Here is a 26,553-nt window from a genome sequence, read left to right as displayed (position 1 = left end):
CTCCCGGGTGAGGATACTCATTGGAAAAAAAGACAAATAGGAAGGAGGGGGAGGGAAAGAGGCTTTCAAGACCCGGGCAGCTGCAGTGACTTTCTTTAAGCCCTTGTTTCTGCAATTACCTGAACAGTGGTCATCTCCTGAGTGGTTTGTGGGAATGGAAAGCCAAAGTGAAGAAGCTGTGGACGTTGTAATATTTCCTTCACTATAGACACAGCTTTTGTGAGCCTTTTTTTTTTTTTATGCTTATCAACTTCGTTAGGAGATAAAGTTTATTGCTGGAAGTTTTGATTTTTGAAGCTGTGGGAAGATAACAAAGAAGGCTGTGAAGCTTATTAGAAAATATGAGTGGTTAAAAAAACATATACATTTTGCTCTAAACTAAAATAAGCTCCTGTCGCTACAAGAAACCTGAGAGCTTGGCAGTGCTCTTTGGGTGCTGGGTCTGCAGGTGGACACCGGGAGCTGATCCCAGAGACCACCAGGGTCCCGAGGAGGGCAGCATATTAGGACTAAATAAACTGCGGTGCTGCAGAACGGCATGAACTTTGGCTTGCTGGGTTTGCTTCCTTTGAAGGGCTTTAGGAGATTTAGGGCTACTCTGTGTCATATGTTGGCCCAGATCCTGGATTATGTTATAATGATGGTTCTTCCCTGTGTAAGGCTCCTGGATTAAAAGATAAACAATGTGTGTGAAAGCCTAAGGATGGAAGGAGGGAGAGAATTAAGAATTTGCAAAGCAGCATTCTCAGTGCATCAGCTTTTTGTTCCCTCATGGCTCTGTTTCTTCCCATGTGTGTTTGGTAGAATCAGGGTTACACTGCTTGGGTTTGGACAATGAGGAGGCACCTCCAGCCAATAACGAGATGAGCTGACTTCTAGAGCTTCTGTTGGTGGATGGGTATGGGATGCAAAGATCATCTCTCATGTGAACTCACTCACTGATTCACATTTCATTAAACAAATACCTGAAATATGATGATGTGATAGTGTGAATACATCTGGTAGCTTGTGCTCCACCAAGTGCCCATCCTACCTGAGCATGCTGAGATGCAGGGCTACGCACTGCTGTGTGAAACAAACTCAATGGTGGTTGACAGTTCACCATAAATGATATCTTCAGTGGAAGGTTTAAAAGATGAGGCATTTCCTGCTTTGGATCTTTGTATAAGAGCAAATTAGGCGAGCAGCCTGACCTCTGAACTTCCTGAGCCAGCAACTTCAAAAGGGTTTTATCTCCTCTAGAATTAAGCAGCAATGCTTGAAAGTGGCTCACAACACCCATCTGTTAAATGCCTCAGCTGGAGGATACTGGGAAGTGCTGAGGTGACGCACAGACGTGTATTTGTGTAATGGAGCACAGATTGGATGCTATTAAAAATATATATTTTTTTCTCCTATATGGGAACAATTTGTGTATGTATGTTTAGATGATCAGTTTGACAAGGAGTGATTTCTTCTCTTCCTAATGACAAGTAGTATCTGTGTCCCTATTCCAGTTTGTTTGTTTGTTTGTTTGTTATCATAGAATCTTAGAATCATTAAGGTTGGAAAAGACCTCCACAACCAATTCTGTAGTCCAGCTATCCACCTACCACCAATATTACCCACTAAACCATGTCCCTTAGTGCCATGTCCACACATTTCTTGAACACCTCCCTGGGCAGCCTGTTCCAGTAGCTCTCCACTCTTTCCGAGAAGAAATTATTCCTAAAATCCAACCTGAACCTCCCCTAGTGCAACCTGAGGCCATTCTTGTCCAATTGCTGTTACTTGGGAGCAGAGGTGGACCCCCACCTCACCACAACCTCCCTTCAGGTAGTTATAGAGGACAATAAGGTGTCTTCTCCAGACTGAACAATTCCCGCTTCCTCAGCCGCTCCCCTTAAGACTTACGCTTCAGACCCTTCACAGCTTTGCTGCTCTTCTCTGGCCTCAATGTTTTTCTTGCAGTGAGGAGCCCAAAGCTAAACCCAGCACGCAAGTTGTGGCCTCACCAGAGCTGAGTACAGGGGGATGATTGCCTCCCTAGTCCTGCTGAATACCTTATCTCTGATACAAGTCAGGATGCCGTTAGCTTTGTTGGCCTCCCAGGCATACTGCTGGCTCATTTTCAGCAGAGCATCGACCAGCACCCCCAGATCCTTTTCCTCCACAAAGCTTTCCAGCCAACCTGCCCCCCTTTAACACTGCATGGGGTTGTTGTGACTGAAATGCAGTACCCAGCATTTGGTTTTGTTATCTTCATCCCATTGCCTCAGCCCAGTGATCCAGCCTAGATCGCTCTTTAGGACCTTCATACCCCCTGGCAGATGGGGGATTCTCCCAGCTTGGTGTCGTCTGCAGATTTACTGAGGGTGCACTCAATCCCCTCAGCAAGGTCATCAGTAAAGATAATGAACAGAACAGGCCCTAGTACCGATGCCTGGGGAACACCGTCTGTGTCTCTCATCAGCTGGATTTAACTCCATTTACCACCACTCTCTGGGCCTGGCCCTCCAGCCCTCCAGCAAGAAGTGTACCTGTTCTAGACACGGGCTGCCAGCTTCTCCAGGAGAATACAGTGGGAGACAGTGTCAGAAGCTTTGCTGAAGTCAAGGCAGACTTCGTCAGCAGCCTTTCTCTCATCCACCAGATGGGTCACTCAGTCATAGGAGATGAGGTTGATTTGGCAGACCTTTCATGAACTCATGCTGACTGGGCCTTATCACCTGGTTGTACCACACATGCCATGTGATTGCATTCAAGACAATCTGCTCCATAACCTTCCTTGGCCCTGAGGTCAAGCTGACAGGCCTATAGTTCTCCGGATCCTCCTTATGACCCTTCTTGTAGATGTGAGTCGCGCTGGCAAGCCTCCAGTTCTCTGGGACCTCTCTGGTTGACCAGGACTACTGATAGATGATGGAAAGTGGCTTGGCAATTGCCTCTGCCAACTTCCTCAGCACTTTATGGGTGAATCTCATCTGGCTCCATGGAGCTGTGACAGTCCAGGTGGAGTAGCAGGCCTCTAGTTAACTGTTTCCATCTGAATCACAGGGGGTTATTCTGATCTGAGCTGATCTGATATGCAGTGCATATTTTCATTGTTAAATTATGCCCTGAAAGTTTTGACCTCTAGCATTTTATAGGAGCAAGTACATTATGTATGGACATATTTTATATTGTTACAGCGTAGACTCAGTCAAGGAGGAGCATCTGATTTGCTCCACCTGTGGAGCTTGGGGAGGTTTCCCTGTTCCTCAACAGCACCATGCTGTTTTGCACTTGCCTATTGCACTGAAGATGGCTTTCATCTGTGTTTGCAGAAAACCTGGATTTGCTCTTAGCCAGATGAAAATAATGGCTCACTTGAAAGAATATTGCCAAGTATTTATTGCTGCTCACTAGAGGATAATTTCAATAGGAATTTATCATATCTATTCAGCAGAAGACTAATAAATTCAGATTCGTTTAAACAAAGACTTGAGGAAGAAAATGCTAAATGCTTATGGTTATTTTCATTGCAGGCATAAGCTACTCCATTTCACTCAATGTACTTGTACCTGCTTATGTCACCAATTAATTTGGCTCTTAATATCTTATTTTGGGCACTTTACTATCTTTCCTTTGGGCACTGCAAGTTATGTTTATCCTTGATGCAAGTCTATTGAGGATAATGGCATCTCTGATGCTTTCTGGCTTTGTATGGATTTAATTTATTGTTGTGGCGAAGTCTAGATAAATAAAAACACTATTTTGAGAAAGTGTGATCAAATATGCCGAACTTCATCGGGAAATGTCTTGAATATGAATTCTGTGCTGTGCTTGGGGCTTCGAGTTGTTCTTCTGGTCTGTCAATTTTCCCCTTAACAGACATAAAGCTTAAGACGTTAAAGCTATTGGTATTTAGTATCTACACTGAAGGTACTGTGTAGGGAAAGCCTGTGCAAGAACATCAGTTAATTAGTTTGAGATTTTTACTGTGAAATTACTCTAAAAACAAAGAAACTGGGAAGGAAATTGTTGGCCAAATGGGACTTCATGTGGAATGGGCAAGGGACTGTCACACTTTTTGCCTGATCTGTGGAAGGTAGGTATTGCAGCCTGCAGAACAGAGAGAGTTAATGATGTTCAGGATGGAAAAGGGATGGTGACCTTTTCTATGTAAAATAAGGTTGTGGAATGCCATGAATGTTAACCTGAAAAGGCCAGTTGTTGACTTTCTAGGAAATGTTTGCATGTGTTGGTGGGTGGTTTCTTTTTCCATTTTTCTATGTCCTGGGAGTGAATCACATGTTTTCTTCACTCTGTTTTTTAATTAAAAAATTAAAGAGTGCAAACCTCTTTATACAAATGATTGGGAAGCTGAGCAAGCCATAGGACATAAATAACCCAGTGCAGATGAACGGAACCAAGTGACTGAATTGACAGATCCCCGTGTCTTCAAATCTTTCACAAAAAAAAAATAACTGCTAATGTGACTAACATACTGGTTTCTTAATGCCATCTCCTGTATATGTGGGTGCTGAGCTTTCTGAGATCCCCGGCAGAACAAAGTAACAGGTGTCTTGATTTGATCTTTGCTTTGGCAAAGTGTGGTTTTGCCAACCGGCTGCCCAGAGTGGTGTTAATGAGCATGTATAACCCTCCTTGGTGCCTTCAGCTGGTTTGGTCTCACTGCAGTAAATGCACAGCTTTTTAGTGCTGTTTCAAAAAGGGACAAACTATTTTTGTTCGATGGCTCCCAATTTGCTCCGAGCGTGCTGTGACCTCTGCCAGTCTCTGTGCATTAACAAAGTTTTTTAAGGCTTTACGGACACTTTCCATTAGCCATGCTGTAGCTGCTGCCATGAATATTTAATGCCAAGAGCAGTACTTTGTATTGTTGTTATTATTTTCTTTGATAGCTCTCCTTTGATAAAAGCAACCCCTTTCACCCTGAGCAGGCCTGAGCAGGCAGCGGCAAGCGTGCGCAGCTCATATCTTCTGCACCTCCTCCCATTTTGAGCTGTAAAAATTTTACCCTAATGATGTTACGGTCTCGATATGTTCTTTTCTTTTTTTTCCTCCCTCCTTTTTTTCTGCAGTTTGCAAGGCCTAACTGCCTTCTCCTCCTCTTTCCTGCTCCTTCCTTCACAGCCCCGATGAGCTCTGCACGGTGCCATTTTCAGATAGGATTTGGGTTGAACTCCTTTGAGTGCCACAGCTGCTTGCAGTGGCCAAAACCCCACCAGCGTGGGGCACAGATCCCTTTTTCCCTGCTGCAGATGCAGAGGAATATTGGATTTTTTCCTATTTTTAAGTTGCCATCTGCCAACAGGAAGAAGAATGTGTCCCCACAGCTGAAGTTATTTTAGGAGATTTTTTAGGTGCAACCTCTGAAAATAATAAAGTGGGAACTTATCAATACATTATCCGTGCTGAACACACCTCTCAATTGTATTTTGTTTTGCTTGGGCTTGTTTTACTTGATTTGTAGACCCGGTTACACCCCCCCATAAATCACAGGGCCTCATTGTTTAGCATCTGTGCTATCTCGCCTTTGCACAGTCTGTAACAGGGAGCGCTGGAATCACATCCAGAAGGTGAATCGATGAGGTTGGATGGCAAAGCTGCCACTGTTGGTTTTGGCTCTTGGTAGGTTCCCTTTAATACAAGTCTGGGGCTAAAGCCTGAGAGTTTTATGTGAACTACGGTCACCAATCGACATTCCTACATGTGTGCATCGTGGTCAATGTGTCGGTGCTCACCTATGTTTGAAAGCCCCACTTGGGCCTTCTGCAGAAGAGGTTTCCCACTGTTGTCATGTTGCATTTGTGTGCTTAGGAGCATGTCACATTAGGGTTGCTGAGGTCTGAGAGAAACTGGACTGCATGCTACTGTTATTTCAGCTGTCGTCTGCTGGGGTGAGAATACAGATCTGATGGTGATCTGCTTGGAGCAGTGCTGTACTGGTTAGAGGCACCTTCCTGCTAACGTCTTTTTTAAAAATTATTAATCCAGTTACAACTTAGCCTCCAAAGACCAGACCAGCCTGTGCTAGTTTGGTGGCAGGGCGGGCTTGAATGATTTAAGCAGATTTTGCTGATAGTAGGAGAAAGGCTTGGAGGCAAGAGGCTTTTCCCTTCAGTGTATTCCCAGTGACTGGAGCATCCGGAAGGCTTTATTCTCCAAATCCCATGGCAAGCCCTCATCCTTTGTGTCTCTTGCTCCATTTGATCCATAGAGAGTTTGAAAACCCTTGTTTTGCAAATTGGTTCCTGAAGCCTTCGATGGCAGCCCTGACATTACGGGTATCCTAACGCTGGGATCTGCCCCATCTGCCAAACATCTCACGCATGCTGCTATGCTGGGATGTGAAAATTGAAATGCTCACTTCTAGGCTTGGGAGCTTGCAAAGGTGGTGAGACTGTGCTCTGCAAAGCCTATTTAGAATTTCACAATTTGCTCCACAGGTAAGCGATAGCTCTGAGGCAGCAAATATATTTCTTTGGCCTCCTTCAACTCCAAATTAACTCCCATCTGCACAGACCCAGCAGGCCAGCAGCTGCTCGTCCCCGTGAGTACAGCCATGCAGTGAGGGGTGAAGGGAGCATTGCTGTGTCCCTGTCATCCTGTGCCTCTGTGGGGAGGGAGAGAAGGATGTTACTCACTTGCAGTTTCAGGAGAGGAGAGCTGTCTATGTCCTGAGGGTGTGAAGTGCAGCAAAGTGCAGGCCTCTTTAAGCTGTATTGCAGGTGAATATTTAACTGTGGTTTCAGGCTTTTTTTTCCAAAAATAAAAGCAAGAATGTTTCTTGGGCAGAAAATTGTTAAGGAGAGTAATGCATTACTAGAAAGCAGGTGGTGGTCCTATCACGGAGCTAAAGGTTGCTTGCTTTGCCATGCAAACAGCCTTTGTCTCCTCGTAGGGATCCCCCATCACCCATGGTGTGCTTCTATTTCAGATTGAACTGATTGGAGTCATTTTATTTCCCTTGGAATTAGAGACTGAGAGCCTGTGCTTATCTCTGTCTGTGTCGAGGCAGGGACAAGGTCTGAGTGCAGCTCACCTGAGGGAGCTGGGCTGCGCCTTGCAATATTGCACTTTTAACCTACCTCCTCTGAATTGGACTTGAATAACAAAAACACACTAACAAGCTCCTCTCTTTTTAATTACGTTGATAGGACGTGTACTGGAAACAGCGAGGCTTTCCCAGTCTTCCCTGGTCCGTCCCTGGGGGAGAATGTCTCTGATTGCTTAAAGTTGGTTTTCCCTAAACGAGAGTTTCCTAACAATTGGGACACTTCCATCATTGTTCTAGCCTTTTATTCGAGATAATATTAAGAGACATCATAACATCACAGTGTCAGAGCAAACAAAGCGCTATGTAATTTTATCCCATATTAATGCAGAGTGTCGCAGATGGTGCTATCATTAGACAGCAATCTATAAAAATGGCCCATGAGACAAAGCCCTGGCACAATTATTTATTCTTCAATTATTTATTCAGCCCTTTAGGATGTGTAATACTGACAGACAGCACAGAATGTGCTGCCTACCAATTTGCAGATCTTGACTGACTGAGTCCTCCATCATCTATGGAATAAAACATTTGTGGGGAGGGGGACATCTCATAGCCTTGAATTTTATTTCTGCTTGTTTCTTGCTAACCAATGAGTGTTGGGGTTATGTCTCCAAGCAACCTCTCCCACTCCCACTTTCATCTTTTTTTTGTGGTTAATTGTGAGGAAGATGTCATGAGTTCAGCTCGAGGTTCCCAGTCTCTAGTGGGTTTGGGACCAGGGTTATCTCCCCCGGGCTCACATCAGCTCATCGGCTGGGGCAGATTAATGTGCCTGTCTGGCCGGGGAGCTCTGCCCTCCCCGCTGATGGGTTCTGCAATGGATTCTGCATGGAGCTGGTGAGAAGCAGGCTGTGACCTTCTGATTGCCAGTCAGATTAATGCACGGAGATGCAGGCTCTTTGGGTTTAGGCTGTAAAGCCTGAGACGTTGTGCACTCCTGACAGCTATTACTGTTGCAGCGGCATTTAGGGAGAGGAGTTTATCGCCTGCCAAATTTTTACTGTCACTTTACTGTCAAAATGATGTCACTGCCATCAAAAGGAACGTGTCTGCCTCCGACTGTACCTTGGCCTCGTTGTGATAAGACAAATATTGCTGTGGTTGCCCAGTGAACCAGAACTGGGGCTGAGCTTGTTTGATGCTAACGATGTTACTGATTTAGTTTTAGGCTTCGAGTGGCTGTGAAACTGCTGAAGTCTAAAATGGATTAGTTTCATCTGGAAAAATCCTCCTAAGCAGCTCTATTATATTATACTGTTTTAACAGGAACTTTAGTTCTGCAGCACTCAGAGTCTCCACAAAATGCAAATGTATCTGTCACCAGTATCTCCTTTCTCTTCCCTGCACAGCGTGGTTGGGTTCATCCCTTTGGTGTGTGAACAGCACAGCTCCTGCCCCTGCACACCTGAAACTGCTGTCCTAAAGACATCCTTCTGCTTTGTTTAGCTTCATTTTGCTTTTTTTTTTCTTAGATAAATCTGTAACGTTCTCTTGCCTTCCCCATAGCGCTTCTCCCCACACCTGTAATAAAAATGAACAATGGCCCTTTCACCCTGAGACACAGTTTCAATTATTTATAGATGATGCTGTGTGTCTTTCAAGCTGTAAAATCCAACCCAGTCCTTTCATTTGATGGCAGGTCCTTCTGGCAAGTCCATTGAATGAGGCTATATTGTGGGCTAATGGAAGTCACCTCCCCTTTGTTAATTTGCTGGTAAATCTATAACAAGTGGCTTGTAACAGACAAGATAAAGTCTCTAATTAGATTAGCTTGTAATTTCTAAAGTGCCTGGTTTAGAGAGCTAAGTTAGCTCATTTTGTTCCCGGTGAGATAGGATCTCATGGTAGTTCTCTGTAATTTAAGTCATTTCTCAACTCAGCAAACAGCCTGGGCCTGAGGAGCACATCGGGATCGCGTCGCTGTTGCTTGGCGGGTCGTTTAACGGTGGGAAATGAGCCGTGCTGCACAGCCAGCGCTGCAGAGATGGCTCTGCCCTCCGCGCCCCTCAGCGCCGCACAGGCCTCTTTGTGTGCCCACGTTGGGAGGGCAGGGTCTGGGGGTGGTTTGTGCCCAATTCGTGGCTGCTGGAGGACGGAGGGGAAAGCATGCCGCTAGGAACGGCGTGAGTACGTGCACTCAGTCCTCGTTAGATGTTCGTCTGGTGTTAAGAGGAATATATCTGAGCAACACCAGCAGCTTGAGTTAAGCAAAGAAACTCAGGCGGCAGGCTGAAAATCTCTGCTGACACGCAGGCTTAAACTGAGGCGGTTGTGCCAAAAGAGCCAAAAAGGCTTAATGGCAGGAGATAATGCTGCCGTGTCAGCACACATTTTCAGCCCTGGCTGTGAATTTCCTGGCTTTTGTGTGTTTGAGTTAAACCCTGATGTTAGTATCCCATCACCCCCCTCCAAATGAGTATCCTCACACAAAGGGAGGATCAGATCCCGGCGTTGCTGCTTGGCTGGGGAGGCAGCGGGTGCCGACGTGCCTGCGGGCAGGGACCGAAACGCACTGCGGTGTGGGTCAGCCTGGGCGTCCCTGCCCAGCTCTTCCCAGAAAATGAGGTTTGCTTTGTGGGTCGATAGCTGGAGCTAATGAGTCCCTGGGACTCAGGCTGGTAATCTTTGTGCCCTTGCTGATAGCAAAATATACACACGTACTAAAAATCTCTCTTGAAACTTGTTTGGTTGCACTTTTCTTTAACAAATGCAGTCTGCAACCAGCCACGCTGATATTCACCGTGACTGCCCCATGTAATTACTGTAGCACGTACCTGTTTTTATGTGTATCTCACTGTTTATCCTTGCACCTGCAGGTTCCTTAGGCAGGAGGGTGAGCTCCAGCAGCCCCTGTTGGGTTCCAGGAGCTGGAAGCACCACATAATGCTCCTAGAGCACAGTAACAATGCCAGCCAGTGCATCCGTGTGCTAAGAGAACACCTTCATTTTGACAGCACCGAAACATGAGGTATTGGGCAGAATAACAAAGATACCTAGCAACATTTCAGTGATAGTGGGATTTGGCTTTGAGGCTCTGATTCTGTGCTGGAATCCGTTCGGTCTGATCCCCAGGTGTCCCACTGACTCAATCTCCTGTAACAAGAAACATTCAAGAGGAAGGAAAGGGAAATCTTCCACTTGAACTCAGAGTTGTAACTGGTGTGTGAGTGAATCCATCTAATCCAGCAAAGCAGGGGCAGAAGGAAGAGTTTATCTTCTACCCCAGTCAAGCACTTTCAGTGTTTGCAGTGAGAAAACAGGCACAAGCACTGCATTCTTGGTACTCCTCACCATGCCTGTGCCCTGGGACACACACACATTGTTTGCCAGCACCCTGGAGGGCATGGGGCTGCCCCATATGAAACGTGGGGTGATGCTGATTGGGGCCCCCTGCCACATATGTGCAGTGGCAGTGCTGTGACTGACACCATTTGAGGTATGGGCTGGATATTGGCTACGCAGACTGAATAAAGTGGAGCCACTAGATCACAGCAGCCGTATGCTACACAAGGTGTGTGAGTGTTGTAGGAGAGAAGTGAGTGCCCCAGGCTGCAGTTCTCATCCTGACATGGCATTAAGAGATTGGTCAGATGGCTCAGGCCTCAAAGCTTGACCATGAGCTCTGCAGAAATCCTTCCTGTCTGGCTGGGATTGCAGGTGCTCAGTGACGATAGGAGCTGAACCTGGATTGTATGCATCTAAATATGGGTTTGGGATTGTGTTTAAAGCCAGACTAGGCACAGGTGGTGCTTTCATGGAAGAACTAATATTTCTGTTTCCACTGCCTATGGAACACATAGTGAGTTTGCCTGGAAAATGAGTGTCTTTCCGTGTTGCTTGTTTTGGATGCTGTACTAGGACAAAGTTCAGTTCAGAGATCCCAGCACTGCAGATTTCCTTCTCCCAGTGGCTTTGCTGTGGTCCCTCACATGAAGTTGGAGCATGCCCATGTGCATGTAGGCTGCTTGGCCTCTCCATGGAATTGCCACTGTGTCCTTGCTATTAGGTGGCCTTGTGGCTAATGGCCTGTGGGCATGAGAGCGGGTCATGAATCTACTGCAAATCTCAGGCTCTGTGAGCATGTTGATTTATGGACCCCATCTCTAAAAGCTGCTGACCACAGTGGTTGTGTACTGCTTTCAGTTAGGAGTGATTCTTGCAGTCCAGAGTGGTGAGTACAGGCAGTACCCACTGAAATTAGAGGGTAGGAAGTTAGTTTTTCTTTTTTTTTCAGTAAGATTTGAAAGGTGTGCAGACAATCTGTGCTGTGGTGATCGGAAGCATGAGGGGAAATCCTTCCGAACACCAGTTCTCCTTCAAATAGCCTTGGTCTCCAGTATCTCGAATGAATGGAGCCTATGGCCCCATCTTCCCAAGAGAGGCAGGAGTTCCCCCGTGCACACGGCTGCTGTGCATATGTACAGATTATATTTTCAGTAAAAGCATGCTATGTGGGACCCAGGCTTCCCTTAGATCTCATGTATCTGCCCAAATATTTCATAGGTGGATTGAAGCAGCATCTCAGCTTTGTGCTGGCCCCCTGTGCTGGTGAGGATTTCCTTCCAGGGAAGCAAGCAAAGCCTGAGGGAGCAGAAATTAAGCAGAAGTTAAGAGCCTTCATTTCGCTTGGCCAGTTGCTCGACTTTCTGCAGCATCTTTATCAGGAAAACTGGGGGGAAAAAATCTATCACCAGCTGGTGCCCTGGTGTCTGGCCCAATGCAGAGCATGAGCCCTTCTCCCTGCTGCAGGTGCTAAACCCTGGGGCAGGATGATCGTGAACAGCTGAAGGCAGCTGGAGCAGCTGGTATAGAGCAGGGCTTGCTCTGCACAACATGGAGCCTGCAGCTTGTTACGTGCACGGGCTTCTGCTGAGGATGGGACAGTGCAACAGGCAGCAGCCAGTGCTGATGTGTGAGCATGGAGCAGCATCCCCAGGAATGCATCCTCCCTCACTTGGTGTCAGGAGAAAAGGCTTGAGGTGCTCTCCTGCTCAAACTGGGGTCTGCAGGAACAATTTGAAATAAGTAATGAGAGCTTTGGTTTGGGGGAAAGTCAGGGAATGGGAGTGGAAGGGAACATTTCACTGCACACGTGGAGCGTGGGGGGAAAGGGAAGCAGCAGTGCGAGGTGGGGATTGAGCGGGCTGTGAGTGGTGGGCTGCTGAGGGAGGATTAGAGCACTAAGGGCTTTGGTACCTCTGAAACAAGAAAAAAAATCTGGTGTATTGTGCTCGTGTTCCTGAATGAAAATATTTTACAGTGGTTCTGCTAAAAGGTTTTAGCACCAGAGAGAGAATGGGAATGTTTCAATTCTCTTTACAAGGGTAGTCTATTTGTATTAATTCTTTTGTGTTGCATTGAAGGGAATTTCCTGGCAAAATGTCATTTGAAAGGATTATTTTAGAGTTTAAATGCGTCTTGCCAATCCCTTCTTTCTTTTCTTCATCTCTGAGAAGAGGAAAGGAATGTATGCTGAAATAAATTTTTGCTTCCTATCTATTCAGGGGCATGTGATTGAAAATTAATTCAAAAAAAACTAAGACTTACAGAATAGAAAAATTTACTTATGCAGTTCATTGCAGTTCATTGCAGCTCAAGCAGTGTGTTGTATTTCCATTGCCATTCGTCACGTGTGGTTTGAGGTTCTGGGACGCATATTTACAGCCAGGAAAAGGTAGAAGCTTGGACTGGATGCTGTCTTCATTAGCTGGTCTCATCCAATTCTCATGTCTCATCTACCATCCCTGTGATGTCATATTTATTGAGATTTGGATATACGTTCATTCTGCAAACCAGTGATGAATTGTAAGTGAATAATAATTCTCATTTTGATTTTGTACAGAACTTGGACACACTGAAATTAGACTTTTGTTGCATTCTATTTTTAATATATTTTAAAAAGAAACGAAAATAATATGTTACTCATTGAATTTCATAAATGGTTTCATAATTGTTAGTGGTTGTACAATGAAATAAGCTTGAGTGAGGAATAACAGATTCCATTGTATCACTTCTGGCAGAAGACAAGCAGTACTGCAAGATGTACTTTTCACAGATGCTGCAGTCTGGCAAAACTTTTGTCATAGGCTATCCCTCATTTCTTGTATACTTGAGACCATACTGTGGTCTTCTAGTAATTGCTTATAAAGAGATGAAACAGTCAGGAATGTGGCTTGGGGGCTCAGTGCCACCTAACCTGCTGGCTTTGGAACCTGAGGCTGTGGGCAGAGAGCTGCAGCTTCACAGCCTGGTTTTTAAAGTTAAGTGTTGGTTTTGCCACTGTCCTTCTGCTGCGTTCAGTAGCCAAGGATTTAGAGTGTGATTGTGTAACACTTTTGATTCTTAGGAAAATACTTTCAGCTTGCTTCTATATTGACATTCTCCTCTGATAACTTCTGGCCCTGGAGTTGGAGCAGGGGCCAGCAGCAGTTCTGTTGAGAGGCAACGGAGTTCTTGCTCTGACAAGGTCCCAGTGTCCTTCAGATGTAGGTACAGCTCCTGCTCTACCAAAATAAGGTAAGTAAGCATGCTGTTCTCTCCCAGTAAGATGCGTTGTCTACTGTGCATATCCATGTTTTCCTTGTGGGAAGCTGCGTAAACTTCACATCGGGTCCTGTCATTCAGGTAGGGTATCCTGTGTGGCATGGCCAGAGCTCTCATTTACAATAATAGGTGACTTTGGGACTTCTTAGAATCATAGCATATACCGAGTTGGAAAGGACCAATAAGGTTCATCAAATCCAGCTCCTGGCTCAGCACAGGACCACCCAAAAATGAGACCATATGACTGAGAGTGGTGTCCAAATGTTTCTTGAGTTCTGGCAAGCTCTGAGCCACAGCCACTGCCCTGGGGAGCCTGTTCCAGTGCCTGACCATCATCTGGTGAAGAACATGTTCCTAATATCCAACCTGACCCTCCCCTGAGGACTTAATGCCTGCAGACAGAAAAGTTATTTTAGATATTTTCTTCAAAAGGCCAGTTTTCCCAATATATCATCATTTCCTCCCCACAGTAGGGCTGCAGACACAAAGATATGTTCTTTACTGGCGCAGACATGGGACTATTGACTGATGTCCAGGAGATAGGACGAGATAGGACATTTTGCTTGTGATTTTTGGGAAGTAATTCTTCAGCACTAGGAGAAAGAGTGCAAATATAGCCTGGAAAGTCTGAAATAGCCCAAGGCACTGCTGGTCCAGCGGCCACCCAAAGCACAAGACAACATTCTTCTGCTCCAGGGTCAGATCTGCACCTTGTGCTGGTGCCCACAGATGATGGTTGTTCAGTAACAGAGTGGCTGAGAAATTCTGTTGGGCTTTTATCAGAAAGAGCCATATAGAACTGCATAAACCAAAAAAATACTTAATTTTAGGAGCAATTATTCAGAAAAAGAAAGAAAAACAAACCAAAGGAAACTGTGCAAAATACATTTTTGTTTCCAAGGGAAACAGTAATGAGAAAGAGCTAGGTCATTGTGGGCAAAAAAAAACAACACATGGATAACCCTATTTTAGCAAGGACGCAGAAACGGAGCTTATCTTTTTGGGCAGCTCTGCTTAATAGATAAAGCCCTGGATTGGAAGTGGGTTCAAATCTCAGCTCTGCTGGAGAATTTTTGTCAACTTAGACCTATCAGTTTGTGCCCTTGTAATTTCTTATTGCAAAGGGAAGATAACATGTTGTCCTCCAAGAAGTGTTTGCAGTTGAGGTGTCAGTGCTCACCCCTGCAGAGGCTGAAGGTTTGAGGGCTGTGCCCACGTGTGGCAGGTTGTCCGGCTCGCTGCTGGGTCTCTCCTGACATGTCGTGATATTTCTCACCCTCCTCTAAGGAGACAGTCCTTACCTCTACATGGCAGTGCTCTTGAAGATGCCGTTTGTTGCAAAATGTGTCCCCTCCTCACCCTTAGCTTCTGGGAAACCCGATGACTGTATCGGTAACTTCAGTACCTTCGAGCCAAGAAGCAGATGCTGATTAATTAAGCCTCGTGGCAGGCTTTTGAAATGGCTAATCGGCTTTTTGGTTGGTGAATTAAGCATGGCTCAGCATTATGCAGACAAATACAGTTCAGAGCACAACCGCAGACACGATCTCCAGTACTCTTCATTCTGTCTGAGGACTTGTGATGTTTCTCATGCTGCCAGCCGCAGCAGGGATGGGCTGGGTCAGGGTTACAGTAAGGATTATCAGAGAGTTGGGGAACTGAAAGCGATACGGAGGCTTCCCTTTCTGAATCAGCTGTCTTCAAGACCACAGAAGATAAAATCCTGTGTGCTTGGTGTTATGAAAGCTGAGGGTTTGCTGAACCAAAGCTGAAATGATGACTAGCAGTGCTTGCTTTTCAGCTTTCAATATGATGCCACCACAGTCTTTATTTCTCCTTTTTCTGGTATGCACTGTTTTCTGTAAGCTGTGGAACAGCTCTGGTATTACGGCCCAGTGACAGCAGAAATCTGTGTACTGACCATGTTGTGGGTACGTTGAGGCTCATTTTAAAATGCCTGAAGTTCATGTTGATGTTGGGAGAGGTCATGGAGAGCATCTGTTAGAAGTAGGTCAGGCACCCGCTGATGGACCAGCCTTATTGTAACCGCCAGAGAGAGAAAACAATGGAATGAGAGTGTCCGAGCTTGTTTAAAGCCCATTTAAATTCAGCATCTAAAGAATTTCCACTAGGAGTAAGCCCAAAGGAATGCAACACCTCAAAGCCTTCAGCTAAAATGAAGATGTCTGTAAGACTCGTGTTGTAGTATCCCACCGGAGGAAAACAGATTTTCTTCAGAACATTTCTTTAGAGTGCTAAGGTAAATATTGACTGACATTGCTAGAAAAATAAACTTCCTTTCTGGGCATTTTAGGGTGGCTGCTGGGTCTGCCAGTGTTTGTAGCATCAGAAGCACTTTGTAGAGCTGTCTGTGCCCCTACAGCCCCACAGTCACCTGCACATCTGCTTCATGAGTTGGACACCCTGACTGGGGGCCCAGGTTCCTCCTGGACTTCTTGCTGGTAAACCAAAGCCAAGCCAAGCACGAGGCTCTGTGACCTCGTAAGCATATTTCTGTTTTCAAATGATGGCCATTCATTGTTGATAGTGATCTTTTTGCTGATAGTATTGGGTTTTTTGTGTTGGTTTTTTTTTTTTAATGCATAATTACTGTTTAATTAGTTTTTCAGAGAAAGTTGTGGTTGAAATCAGCCTGTTCTGAAGAGAAGAGAATTAATATTGCTGGTGCATCTGTCAGTGACAAGTGACCAGAATGGCTGTAGCTCCATTTCAGAGGCTGTTCGTGCCTTGGTTAACCAGCCCAGTCTGAAACAAAGGCTGACCAAGGCCTCGCTGTTGTATTGGCCGCTGCTTTTGGTATCATCGAAGTATAAGAAAAAATATTTCATGCTGACCCTTTGTGCAGAAGCCGCTGGTTAAGTTGGAGGCGACTTCAAAATGCAGTTACTCCCTACATAAAAAATGTACAGTGGAAAATAGCAGGTCAACCATGTGGAGAAATAAAGCCAGAAGAGACAGTATATTTTCAGTAGCAATTTAGTGCATGATTGATCTTACTGATAGTGTTAGTGTAGTGTTCATAGCTGAGTAAGCCCACTAGCAACAACTTGCTTGTAATATGTGTGCTGGAAGAAATGCAAAGAAAGTAAATTAAGTTTTAAGTAAAATTTACATTTGTATTAGAAAATCAACATGTTAGAGTTTAGCATGCTTAACGTTTTATGAGAGTTAATTCCCTTTCCAAAATTGCTCTGTTTATGAGTTTGTTTTGCCCTTTCCTCCAATTCTGTTGAAATCTTCAGTATATTGTTGTTGTGTTGTCTTATTTTTAAGGTTAATACCTGAAAGGCAAAAACAATTATTTCAGATGCAGTTCACTCTGCCTGTGTGTTTGTTTTCTCATAAAATTCCCCATAAGGCTTCCTCCCTTCCCACCTACCTCTCTGATATGACAGCAATAGTCACACGTCCTTTTTGCCTGGGGATGCCCCAGAGCAGATGTCCCCCTTCTTCAGGGCATGCAGCAGCACCTGCCTGGGACACGTGGCCAAGAAGCCGTTCAGGGGAGTGCAGGTGTAGTGTGGAACGCCAGCTGTAGCTCCAAAGACACAGTGTGGCTGGGGGTGGCTCCAAGGCAAGGAGATAGGGCAGCAGCCATGCAACACTGGGCTCTGGTTGTTGTCTCATCACGGTTTGTGGTTAAGCTCTGGTTTAGGTATTTGCAACCCAGAGCTCTTCCTCCCTGGTGATGTGATGCGTGGAAATTAAGTACAAAAGCTGTCAAAACCACCTGGCAGTGGGTGAGAGAGATTTCCTTCCTCACCCTGTCCTTTCTTTGACAATAACTGTGCTGTCATACATGCTTCTGAACAGCAGCTGTAACCCTAAGGATCACATTCAGAAGGGCTGCAACAGAGGTGACAGCCTCAGCTGGCATCTTCTGTTCTCCACCCCTTCCCTGAGTACTGCTCTTTGTAGTGGAGGTGCTCAGGGTAGCCACCAGCCTTGAGCTTTGTGAAGTCATCACCCCATATCCAAGTGTTCTTTTTCTACACACAGCTTCTTTTACTGTCCAAACCAAAACAGTGGCTCTTACTTTCTTTCCCCTGTTAAGAGAAGATGTAAAAACAGTTTCTGTAACAGCACTGATTCCAGCAGTGAGGTAACAGTGGGCAGCAATAAGAGGTTCTGTTCTCTCTGCCTGCAGACCTTCTCAATTCAGGCCACTGAGCAACATTTCAGTTCCCAGCTGTTGGTATCCATGTTCAGAAAAAGAATGCCAGACTGTCTGAGGTTGGCAAAGACCTCTGAGTCCAACCCTTGTTCAAGCCGTGGCACCCAGAACAGGGTGCCCAGGGCCATGTCCAGACAGCACTTTACCATAGTGCTGGCAGGTTCATTTCTGCAAAAGCTGTGTTCTCTCTTGGCATACCAATGGTTCCATTTGGCTGAAGATCTGTTGACAGTTATTTTTTCCTCCCTCTTTGGACTTGTGCGAACCACTGAGATTTGGTACCTCTTTGCTGCAGTCTTTTAAGTTACCGTTGCTAGCTCTGCTGGAGGACTGACTTGTAGAGCAGTTGGTGAACTCTTTGTGTGCTTCTGGGTTAATGTCCTAAATATTTAACCTGCTAGTAAAAATAGGTTTGCCCGTAAATCCAGACAGTAAGTTGGAGAGGTTAAAGGACAGTGTCCCTTTGCTTCTGCAGGGAGTGTGTGTGTGTGTTCAGGTCTGGAGTTTGGCATGGCCCTGAAGCTTCTAGGAGAGGTCCTGGTGCCTCGTAAATCTTCATAGGATCAGACAGAAGCAAGGCTGAGCATGCTGAAGCCTGAGAGCCCACGTGGGCTGAGCTCCTTGTCAGCAGTGTGACTGGTTCAAATCTGATCTCCAGTGAGGGTACAGAAGGCAACAAGAACAGAAAGCATTCAGGTCTCTGGCTGGAGGATATGCTTGAGCCTGATCCTTGTTTGTAGGTACAACAAAAATTCAAAGGCCAAAATACTGATGACAGTATCTTGGAGTACAGAATGGACCCGGTGTTGGCTAGATACAGACAGCCTTAACTTTGACATAACCTTTTGTGTTTTCCCCAGCGGGTTATATCCAAATACTGTTTATTTTACCAACCCTTAGGTTTGGAACTGTTCTATACTAGAGCAGTTTCTTTGAATTCCAACAGTAGCTGAACAGCGTTATCTGTAGATAACACTGCTCCAGTGTTTGCATACGAGCCTTAAATATTTCCGTTTTACTTGGGAGGGTATGTAGTGTTTGAGTATGTATTAAAATATCATTATGGGTCATAAATTGTTGTTACAGGCTGTTCACATGGTGCCTTGGATTTGCATGCCCTGGACTGATACATAAAATGAGTGATGATGCACTGAGTAAATTTATCCTACTACCATTCTTTTGTGAAAGGACAAACCTGATATTGCACGCTGAATTTTGCATGTGGTATGTGCAGCTAGTCTGGTTTCATAATAACTTACTGTAGAGCCATTTTATGCCAAGATGTTACCTTATGGCCTCGTAACAGCAAGTTGGTGCAGCTTACTTAGCCCAGTGGCAGTAGTTCTCCTAGACAGCATTCTCAGGTTGAAATTGATGGTTTACACAATAGGCTCTAGGCTGTGTTCAATTCTTTTTGTGTTATTTCCTCTCCCTTTCACTCATCAATGACTGCTCTATCATTTTTTCTCAGTGCAGAAGAAAGTGAGTTATTTCCTTTGGGAAGCATTTTTTTGCACATAAAGAAGTGAGTTTGAGTAGTTCTGTTTCCTGCTACTATGCTTCCATCACCAGATCAGCTCCTATTTTGCTTCTGTAGTCTCCTTTTCAGATGTGGCATTGGTGAGCTGCTGAGAATATTATAGGACAAGTTCATTTATGCCTTTTCTAAAGAAAGGTGTAAAGAGTAGATAGAAGCCTGGTGCATCTGGGTAACAGACCCCGGTAAGTGGCAGTTAGGTGCCACTGGCATGTCATGAAAGAAGGATGCCCTGGTGTGTTACTTCCATTGGTAATTTATTTCAGTATCAGTATACAACATGTGCCGAGATCTGTACGTGAACATGTATGACATCTCTGTATGAAATGTTGGAAGTACCTGTATTAAAGAAGAGTTTGACTTGCTCAGAGTTAGTCTTGTGAAGTGTGAACATCAGGATGGGCACTGACACTCTTGTTTCAGGCGGTGAGAAGAGGGAAAAGCTGCAGAGGCAGTCATGCTCTCCTCAGGCTGGGGTTCGTGTGGTTTACACCCAGGACACTGTGGCCATGGTTAGATGGAATTAATTGGCTTTGGGGGAAGAACTGCCTTTATAGCTGGCTTTCAGGTGGTGCCTGGCTTTCAGATAGCTGAAATTCAGTGGCAGGAGTTTTGTGGGTAGTGTCTCACTCCAGCAACAGTCCCTAATAAAGTTCAAGAATTTTATTTAGCAACTTGTCTTTCATCAGATAATTTGTATGTATGTGGGTATTGTGACTGTAATTGTGTCTTGCCTTTACAATTTGTTATTCTGAGACAACTCGAAGTACATTTCTCTTGCCCAGCCTCCCTGCATCTATATGTGCTTGCTGTGTTTAGTGGAGCTTTTCTTAGAGAAGAACATCTACAATGTGTGGAACAGAAAATGAACAGAAGAACATTCCTAAAACGTCTGTTGCAAAGGGAAAGAGAAGTATTTTCTGTGAAGAATGCAGCAAAAATTAACAGACCTACAGCAAATTGCCATGTGAAATGTGCTGCTTTTAAGAGGTTTCAAAAGACCAAAGGAGATCATGGAAAACAAATCATTCTGCTAATGTAGGGCGCAGTTTAGTCTGTGAAAGTTATTAGTTTTTGGAAACTTTTTGTAAGCATGTAAAACTCTTTCCTAAATCATCTGGGACTTTTTTTCCCCCTTTCTTGGCTTGCTTTGCATGGGTAGCCTTTTATTTGGCATGAATAGCAAGGTGGCTGAAAGAAAGGACGCGTTCTAGAGAAGGCAAAGGAGACTTTTTCCAAAGTTAAATGTGATGGAGAGAAACAGAAGGTAGAGTTTTGCCCCAGTTTAGGAAATTGCATAACCTTAAGGAGCTGATGTGGCAAGTGGCGAAAGAACAAGAGACAATCATGGTAAATCAGATGCAGGTGCAAGGAGATAGTTGAACTTTGCCCAGAGTCATTCCAATGAGTCATATGTATGTGTTTGCCTCCTAGCAGCCTGAACTAACGAACTTTAAAAACTATTATCTAATTAAGATAACAAGGCATTTGAGGAAGGATCTTTCCCATCTGGATGATTTTATTGGATCTGCTAAACTGTATGACTTGGTTAGCTGTAGCCTGCTTCAACTGAAAGATACAAATGGTGGAAGAAGATGGGAGAGGTGGCCTGGAGTGAGCTCCAAATTGCAAAATTTAAATCCAGATCTCTTTCTCTTCCACTCTGAAAGAAGAAGAGTGTGGGCACATGCCTGGCTGGGGTGTTATTTGTTCAGTAGTCATCTTAGTTTAACAATCAGGTTCTCTTCTGCAGTTGTCAAATGTAAGGGTAAAAATAATGGATGGGAAATTGTTCATTGTGTCTTGAGTTTCTATGGATCAAAGACACGCGTACATATGTGAGTGTGTGTGAACTTCATTTTCTCCTGAGGAGAAGTCAGATTTCATGTCAAGCCCCATGGTGTGGGGAAGAGGTACTGCTGGGAAATGTGAAACAGCGCACATCAATATGTCCAATCTGTATTGACAAAAGCATTCAGTATGCCACTCAGAAGGCAGTCTTCTCCCTGAGACAGAGGGCAGCTGTCTGCTGCTGACTCGAGAGGTGTTTATGAGCAAATAAATCTTTATCTTCTATCTATCTGCTAACATGGATGCACTAGATCAGTGGAAAGATGTAGGAAGAAGTCGTGAGGGCGTGCCTGTCAACGGTAGTGTTTTGCTGAAGAAGTTAACTTCTTGCTTCTTCAAGAAGCCAACTTCAGTACTCTTTTTCTTACTATTTGTGTAATATTATTAAAATACTCAGAAAGGGAAAACTTAGATTTCTAGATACTGAGTCAAACCATGACCTCTCTGGAACATTTTTTAAGTAATAATTTTTGGGTGGTCACCAGTGGAGAGGCAAATGCACCAGGGAGTCTTCTGCCTCATACGTCTTGTGGTTTGTGGTCTGCTAATTAGATCAGCTGGTTTATTTCAACTGAACAGAGATTTGATTACTTACAAAAGAAGGTATGGCAATTCTGAGTTCAGTATTGCTCTTTCCTGGTGGTGTCTTCACATGGTGAAATGATGCGTCCTGGTTACTTCTTAAACGCTGTATTACGTCTGATAAGTACCACAGGTCAGGTGTAGAAGACTGAAATTAAAATACATATTTGCAGCCACTTATGAGTGGAGTATAGACGATTGCTTCCAGTCAGAGAGAGACTGGCTATTTAATTGACAGGAGATTATTGAAATTTAAATACTGATTGTTTTGCTTTTCCTTTTGTGTTAGAATATGTGGGAAAAGGGAGAAGTTCCGTGTGCTGACTTGAGCACAAATAGATCTGTATTTTTTCTTCTTTATAACTCTTTGCTGCTAATTATTGCTGGATCAGCAACGTCTGCCACTGCTTGCATTAAGAATGTACCTGTGTTGTTCTGGAATGCTGTTTTTTTCCCCCTCAAGGTCTAAATAGGCCGTGGTTTCATCAGTTTCAATGCAAAAAGAAAAATGAGTCATTAGCTAGGCCTCTTTCTAAGCTGGGGGGCCATAGTCTGGCTACATTCCCTCACTCCTTTTTGTATCCTTCCATCTAAAACAAAAACTATGGCATTTGTATGACAGGCAAATTTAATTCCCTGGCATTCCATGAGGCTCCTTCCTCCCACTGCTGGCTCTTCAGAAAGCAGCTCAGCATTTAGGACATTCATATTATATGGTCCTTGGCTGTGTTACTAATTTCCTATAATCTCTGCAAAGGAGCAGTATTGTCTGATTTGGGATGCCTTGCTTAGAACAGTTAAGTTGCCGTTTCCTCCAGAGCTGCACAAGAAGGAAAATGCTGTGCCCTGTGGCTGGGGTTTTTAGAATTGGTACTTTGCTGTCAGTGTAAAGTTTTATAAGTTCCTTTTGTGCATTTACTGCACTAATTTATTTTACTCTTGAATCCATCCATTCTTAAAGATACATGGAGAATTTCTTTTACACTAATTAAAAACATATTACATGGGTTTAGACTAAGCCAACCAATGCAAGCTTTTTTAAACTGAACTGATTTTCAGCTGTTAGAAACAAAATGGGTAAAAAGGAGCTATTCATCTTTTGGTGCTCTCCTTCACACACACTGATAAATCTGACTACATTGTTTTTTTCTTTTTAAAGAAAAAAGGTTTGGTTTGTCACTTTGTGAAAGATTTGTCAATTATTGTTCCCAGTCAGAAGTTTGTTATGAGATAATCTGTTTGGAGAAGCTGGAAAAGAAGTTGTCTCGTTTTATAGAATATAAAGACACCAGTGAAGGTGGTTTGGGGCTGAAATAGATAATGTACCTCTTAACGTGTTTTCATCACCATTAATTTAACCCTAATTCTTCTGTTAAAGGTTTAAGATGGATTTAAATGTAATATATGGATACATTAAAAGAAAATCACAAATTTCTGCAGTAATAGCAGTAAATTACAGATTTACTACTAAACAGAAATGCATATTGAATTTTTTGTTCTGTAGTTGCTGTGTTTTTTTGTTTGTTTGTTTGTTTGTTTTAATGACAGTGCCACCAAATGCCAAAATTGATGGAAATTTAAAGCTCTTGTCACCCCTTAGAACTTGGTTGATCTGGATTTATACTCAAACTGTGCTTTATATCCTTGTTTCAAGTGAATTTCTGGAACAGAGGTTTCTTCTAGGCTGTCCATTGAGCCTCTTCCTGAGAGTTCAACCCTGAGTAAAGTGAACGTGACAAAATCCGTCCTCTGGGGCTGGGAGTGGTAAGGAAAGAGCCTGGACTACTTGTGCAATGAAAGGGAATTCAGTAAGAGGTTCTGAGTTCTCTCCAAAGAATTCGTTACGTTTCCTAGGAAAGGCCAGATACTTGTTCCTAAAAACTGTTAATTGGGTTTAATATGCTTGCAATCATGGAATTGGTAACAAAGAACTGATGGAGCGGATGGACAATGCCTTGTTCTTAAGGAGAGAGAAATGACTGTCCCGTGCTCATTATGAACTGCTGGGGTGTTGGTACTTAACTATAGTTAAGGTTGGTACTAGTTTCCCATTGTATTTTGTTTCATCAGGTTATTTGTTTTGTTGTATGAGAAGACTTGGATTCAAGGATGTCTTTTGTCAGCTAACTTTATTTTTAACAAAGCTTTTCCTGTGTGTTTTCAGTGCTAATTGAGGTCCATCAGTGGCTATATGATTTAATGGTCTTAATAGGAATCTATGAGCGCAAACAAAACAGAGCACTATAAATCACAGCATGTGCAGGGAAATGTAATTCCCTCTCTGTGGAGAGGTAAACAGCAAAATTACTGAGCTCTGCTATATTGTGTTCTCTGCAGGTCATGCAAAGAACTGGGATTTCAGATTTATCCACTTTTGTGAAATATCGTCACATAAACTGAGTCATGTATAAATATCAGTGACTTCTTTGCTTCCTTTGTGTGGCCATAGCCAGTGCTGCTGCTGTTGGAGACCTGCAGCTGCTTACAGTGTTGCTGCAAGCTTACACACAGGTATGCAGCTGGTAATAGAGCTGAGCACTTTTCATGGCAAATACTGTTTTAAAATCATTGAAGATAAGTTGTTTTTAAACTATCCACCTGCCTGTGATTCTGGTAACCAAGGTAACTTGCACATGATATTACATGCAGATACCTTACTTTTACTGGGACAACCTACTTTTTATTTCATTGTCAAGCAGGTGGGAACTGTGCGGAAATTTTTACATGGAAGACATTAAGAACTGCTGCACAATTACTAGTCTTGCCGGGCGTGTGAAATACAGTTCTATTAATCTGTTTTTAAACGTTCTGTATTTTATTTATGAACTTAGAAAATCTAATTGCTATCTCCTTCTACCAGTAACACAAGCTCAAGATTTAAATAAAGATACACCGCAAACACATTTGCAGATGTATACCAGTAAGGGTCACAGCTGAATAGGTGTTACTTCCCATCTTTTCTCTTCTGACCTTGTAAGCTAGAAAATCTAGGATGTCATCTCAGACTAATTGTACTGCTGGAGTATATGCATTGTACCTGGCTGAGGGATGTCTTTTCATGTACTGAGAGATTTAATTATCAATATATCTCTTGACAGCATTTCAAGAGTGGCAGAGAACAGAATAAGTGTGCTATTTTTAAAGCTGTCATTGATATCTTCAGAGTCCATGGGATGTTGACAAAGCATAATCTTACGTAAAGTTCCAGGGTGTGATATTAAGAGCTACTATGAGAGACTGAATAAGGCAAAAAATTATTTGCAGAAGCAAGGAAAGAAGCTGTGAATGGCAGGTTATTCCTTCTTGGGATAATGTGTCAAGAGGTATGTGTTTTATTGTTGCTCTTTGCATCTTCCTGTTACCTTATACTTAGAACAACCTTCTGCGTCTCCTGTGCCACCCCTCTCTGAAGGGAAACCCATGCCTTGCGTGAGTGTCAGTTTCTGGAGCTGGTCAGCTGCTAGCCCATGTTAGTGCTGCTCCTTTCTCCACACTTGGAGATTTATGGAAGAGGAAGGCAGTCAGTTGCTCTAACGGGAGTGATACATAGGGTGTCCCTTCTGGGCTGGGTGCAGCCCAGTGTCTGAAGAGCAGTTCTTGTTCTGGCTGCAGTCAGCATCAAAGGATGTACAGGTGAGCCAGAGCTTCGTTTTTGGAAGAAAAGTTGCAAGTTGTTTCTTTGTTGTTGTTTTTTCTGTTTTTTTTTTTTTAAATTTGTGTTAGGAAGAGGTGAAATTTCTTATTAATAATATTATAAATTTGAATCTGGAATAATATTGGGGGAAGCTCAGGGAGATACAAGTTTAAAAATGGCCAACAAAATAAACTAGGACATTTCCAGTTATGGATGCAAAACCAGAAGCTAATGCTTGAAAGCAAAGAATCACAGCTGCTTTCACTGAAGTGTGCTTAACTTTTCATACGTTGTAAAATCACATGTATAGTCCTTGAAACAAAATGCAATAAACCTTCTGCCACATTTCTTTTGTTCCAGTAACATAGCAAACTATTTAGGATTAACATTTGTAATGTGGTGCTGCTTACTGGGTTGAAGTGTCACTGCCTAAAATGTGCACGTGTGTTTGCTGTCATTCCTCACTATTTATATGGAAGTGACAGCCTTGAGTTGTTGGCACGCAGCTCTGACCGCTCATGCTGACTTGGTGTGGACATGAAATTCCTCTGCTTCATTTGCACATATTTTAGTTTTAAACCACAAAAGCATAACCAATTTTTTCATTAAAATTCTTTGATATGGTAATGATCAAAATATGCTGTGATTCCAAACGAGGTATACAAAGTTTCTTGTTCTTGGCATGAAAATATTACTCTCTGGAAACACCTTCTGTGTCAAATGATGGATATGTTCCTGTGATTTATGTAAGTGATTGTCAGGAGGTTTTGTGGCTCATCCAATTTTAGCAGTCAAGCACTCTTTCCTTGTCACTTATGACACACTTGATGAATTTCCGTGATTAGCTAACGTGCTTCGTAATTGTCAAAACTTTGCAATGGTATTCCTTAGAAATATTGAAAAGGACGAAGTCTGTACTGCCTCTCATTTTTTTCTGCACAGACACTCTTTTTTTTTTTCCTCCCCAATTGTCTTTTCAGTACCCGGTACATTTACCCTGTCTAGTAATCTTTGCAGACCTCTCAGTTTGCTTTACTTAACGCTGCCTCACATACACATTTTTTCTGTTTTTCAGGGAACAATTGTGCTATTCTTTACTCAGGTGCAGTAATACCTGGGTGCTGGAATTCTCCAGTTGTGTTTAATGGGACTATTTTGGTAGTAAG

At 43.6% G+C, this 26,553-nt stretch overlaps 1 protein-coding gene and 2 long non-coding RNA genes across 3 annotated transcripts in view; 1 reads left to right on the top strand and 2 right to left on the bottom strand.

The window, feature by feature from the left end:
* The window catches only part of EXT1 (exostosin glycosyltransferase 1), a 159,344-nt gene that overhangs the window by 17,780 nt on the left and 115,011 nt on the right, over positions 1 to 26,553 (top strand).
* LOC109366874 lies at positions 8,503 to 11,730 on the bottom strand. The gene is made up of 2 exons (XR_004159320.1): positions 9,820 to 11,730; positions 8,503 to 8,566 (listed from the first exon to the last, which is right to left on the bottom strand). It is a non-coding gene; the product is annotated as an uncharacterized LOC109366874 (long non-coding RNA).
* On the bottom strand, positions 15,970 to 18,683 carry LOC116216486. Its single transcript, XR_004159319.1, has 3 exons — positions 17,646 to 18,683; positions 16,989 to 17,291; positions 15,970 to 16,890 (listed from the first exon to the last, which is right to left on the bottom strand). It is a non-coding gene; the product is annotated as an uncharacterized LOC116216486 (long non-coding RNA).

Source organism: Meleagris gallopavo, chromosome 3, assembly GCF_000146605.3.
Source record: "Meleagris gallopavo isolate NT-WF06-2002-E0010 breed Aviagen turkey brand Nicholas breeding stock chromosome 3, Turkey_5.1, whole genome shotgun sequence".
NCBI lineage: Eukaryota > Metazoa > Chordata > Aves > Galliformes > Phasianidae > Meleagris > Meleagris gallopavo.
The sequence above is the reverse complement of the archived record's forward strand: the minus strand, read 5'-3'. Positions and strand labels throughout refer to the sequence as shown.